This window comes from Haliaeetus leucocephalus, unplaced genomic scaffold, assembly GCF_000737465.1.
Source record: "Haliaeetus leucocephalus isolate CR32 unplaced genomic scaffold, Haliaeetus_leucocephalus-4.0 Scaffold741, whole genome shotgun sequence".
Lineage (NCBI taxonomy): Eukaryota > Metazoa > Chordata > Aves > Accipitriformes > Accipitridae > Haliaeetus > Haliaeetus leucocephalus.
In genome coordinates this window covers 3,347,426-3,351,534 of record NW_010973177.1, presented here as the reverse complement: position 1 = coordinate 3,351,534, position 4,109 = coordinate 3,347,426, and positions in this window count along the sequence as shown.

The window sequence follows — 4,109 nt, the reverse complement described above, 5'->3', positions numbered from 1 at the left end:
CACCCCTGTAACCCCCCACTACCAAAACCTTGCCACACAAACCCAATACAGATGTATAAGTTTGCAACAGTGACATAAACAGCCCAGAATAATAGGTATGTGGGGGTAAAACTTGCAGATTTTGTCTTCTGTATCAACACTGGAAGGATAGAGTAAAAAGAAAATACTGCAAATGTGTCTTTGTCCTTACTGAAACATATATTGAAACTCTAGAAAGGGTGCTTGCTATGTTGTGAGAACTTCCAGAGGTTATTTCAGAAAACCTTTGCTATATAAATGTTTTGCTTGGTTTCTATAATGTAAGAAGTTTGCTCGCAGCCAAGCTGCATTATTTTTCTGTAGCCAAGAGACAGAAACACCTCCAGAGAAAGGCTAACTTGCCTCATTTATTGTGCAGGCCAATTCTTCTGATACCAACCAGATTCTGATGATTCATCCTTTGAAGTGAGAGCCAGCTCAGTGTGTCTGAAGGCCTCAGACACCCCAGCCCCATGGCCTTTGTATTCTGGATGTTTGGGTTGTTTTTTTTAAAATAAAAAAGTTCAGGCACTAGGAGTCATGCAATTAATGTTACAAGTAAATGATTATTAATGTATTAATTGTAGGGGTCAATATATTTCCTGCATAAGAATATTTATTTTTTTAGCCTAACTGATGCTAATTCTGCTTTCTGAAATCAACAGAATCTATGTGGGTATACAGTAACTGGGGAGGGCAAGAGGTGATACGCTAGTTTTGTCTCTGCCAAACTTAGAGGTAACTTGAGTAGACTAAAAGCTGCATTATCAGTGAGATGAGATAGCAATAAAACAATGGAAGGAAGCATATTTCCTTTTTAATCTCTGCACTACTGCTGAATGTGATACTCTGCAGGAGTGCCGAGTTACCATGCAGCACCACACGTTGATGTGAAAGACCGGTACATCATTATTGTGTTGCACAACAATAACCAGCAGAGAGATTACTTGAGATTTGAGGCTTGTAAAGTCTCTTAATCATTCAAAGTCTGATTTTGCCATGGTTTTTTTGTTCTGTCCTAAACCATTCTTGTAATAAACAATGTTGAAAGAATTGCAGAGATTTGTATTAGAGGTATTTTTTTTCAATGTGTTAAAGGATTTTATGAGATAAAGGAGCCAGCCAGCAATGCCATGGACTCTAGCATGCTAGTCAAAGACCAGAGGTATCCCATTAAATCCACAGAAATCACTCCAAAGTACATTCAGTTTCTGTGAATGTAACAACAACACGTCCACAGAGCAGAAGCAAGCTTGTGCTGCACAGCCAGTACCACTGCACCAGCAAAACTGCCCTGCTACTTTAGCATGGGACAGCTGTCTGCTGAGAATGGTGTGTACAATCTCCTCTTAGACACCTCTGTACCTTAGCTTGGACAAGATTTGTGTCTTGTAATACAAAAATAATTCAGACCATTTCATTATTGGAGTTTCGCAGGACTGTGCCAAAGCCAAAAGGGTTGTTTGTGATTCGTTGACAGGTCGCAGAAAGACTGAATAAAAGCTGCAGTTTAAAGGAGGTTCTAGGCAGAAGAACGTGATAGCAAAGTATTTATCGCGAGCCAAATTCATTGTCTGTTAGAGGGCTCTAACAATACAGGCGTCTCGGAAGTGCCACGTGCCTAAGCTCCTGTTTCAAGCTCTGAAAGAGTGTTTCCATATTAAGTGAAGCATGTGAGGCAGGCAAGGTAGCCAGATCGAGCTCTTTCATGTGAGAGATGGGTCACTGAACGAGTTTTGTAGATCTTTCTGTATGTTGTCCGTCATTGTGGGAGTCTAGATTTAACCTGTGGGTCCCTCCTAGTCCTGAGCTCAGACCTAATGCTAGGGTTTGGGGGTCTGTGCTTGCTTTTATCCATGATTCTCTACTAGGGATTCCCAATATTGCATTTTGGACCTGACTCTGGCCGTGCCATTTCTAAGGCCGTGGAGTTAGTGTGTGGAAACTGCAGCACAGGTCTGGTGGTGGTCTTCGGAAGAGCTAATGCCATCAGGCTCGACCGTGTTGCATTCTCAAATGTAACATCAGCCAGGGTAAGATGTGACCGTGTAGCTATGCCAGCAGCTGGTCGGTCTGTTTTAATCTTCTTCCACCATTTCCTTTCCTGTTCTTTCTGCCCAATTGCATCATATCAGCGTTCAGGAAAACTCACCCTCATTTTGGGGTGCTTTGTGATCTTCACTGCAAGTGAACTGAGAGGCCAGCCACTTACGTGAGCCAGGGAAAAAAATCTAGGTAACAAAAAACATGCGTAGGCTTCTGACTCTTCTGAAAATTTACGGGGAAGGAAACTGTGCTCTGCCTTGAAGAAATTGTTTCACTTGTTCAGGTTTTCTAGATTGCCCGCAGGAGGTAAGGACAAATGGGTGTTGGTGTCCTGACCCACAGGTCCTGTTCAGCCCGATGCCTTGGGGGACAGCCACTACTATTAAATTGTAACGGATTTCTCTATTAAAGAGCGTTAACAATATTTTCTGGGAATCCACTTAAAAAGTCCAAGAAGACAGTTTAAAACTTTGAATACAATTACTTCAGGCCATTTGTTTCGATGGTTTATAAATGAAGCAATTCAAATCTATGCTGCTTCTTAAATCTGTGTTCATGGCCCCAAAAATTATTTCACTGACAGAATCATGTGATAACTCGCAGTTCATATACCCTGTGAGAAGAAAGACCTAACGGGAAGGCAGTTACCCCGCTGGCACTAAATTAGGGGACACCCCTGGGTGCCGTGGCTGAAACGAGGGGTGTCCCCAGTGTCCTGGGTGAGGACGGAGGCTGAGGATGCTGTCGGAGAGGTGGAGTGGTCCATCGGCACCCCGGGTGCTCTCCTCTCCTCTGTTTAAAACTGGCCCTGACCCTCTGTTGCAGGGAACCGCAGTCCTGCAGGATGGTACAAAATCTGCCTGACTCGTCCGGAGCACCCATCCACCCCGCCTGCTTATGGAAAATTTTACGGCATCCAGCGCAAAACCCAGCCACCACGTTCATCTGCGTCAGCACGGTCCCTTCTGTCACAGCGGTAAAATACAGCGCGGTAAAATACTGGTAAAATATTAAATACAGTAAAGTAGTAAAATTCTGGGATGCGCTGTAGGTTTGGGGTGTTCTGAATTCGTAAAAATTTATAAAGCTCTTCAGCGAGTGCTTTCTTGGAGTCCCTACCGTTTTAAAAATGTAAACACCTACCGAAGTTTATCATAGATACTTTAGCAAGTGAGTGTTAGCTGTTTATAGCTTATGACTAAGAACCAGGGTACGGTGCTCAGCTAAGCTCTACCCAGGTTCTTCACTTAGGGATGATCTGTATGCAAATCCCTTATCAAAATTAGCTTTGGGCAGACACCTACTCCTGCTACCCCTCTGTGTTACAGGCAGGATGGTTTCAATGTTTTGCTTCCTGCCGCTTTGTCCAATCCACTTTTATCATTTTTAAAAAGCTGGAACATCCCCCTTTAAAAAAAAAGAAAGAAAAAAATCTCTATTTTCTGTTAAACTTTGCCCATGCGTTATGCAGTATTTATCACCGTGTTTTTCCTCTGAACTAGCACAAGAGCTCCCAGGTACTCTGGTTGTACATGGAAGGAATAATAATTACTAGCTCATTTGAGCGAGCTTGTCCTAATTTTGCCATTCCACCCGAAGGCAAAGGCCAAAAAAAATTAGATTGAAAACCTTGTCTTCTTATCACACAAGGTGAGATCTAATCAAGGAAAACTCCAGCTTCTTTTTCAATGACAGAATATATAGTCTGTGTGAAGCATTTACATGTTATAAAAATGTAAAAGCAACAAATGTCACAACTTTTCATTTTATTTGTTTGTGATATGAGTTTTAGAGCCCATCAGCCTCATGGTTTCCAGGTTTTCTCTGTAACTATGGATACTAGGAACAGATTTGGGGGTTTTTTTGTTGTTGTTTGGGGTTCTTTTTTAATTGATATTGTCTGTTGATCATTTTAGGAAAAAGCTAAATGTCACAAGATGGCAGTGACTCATGAAGCTGCAATATTCCCCTCTGCACAGAAACAGCCACGTTCTGGATTCACAGATTTATATTTTTTTAATTTACTTTTTTTTTTTTTTAACCCT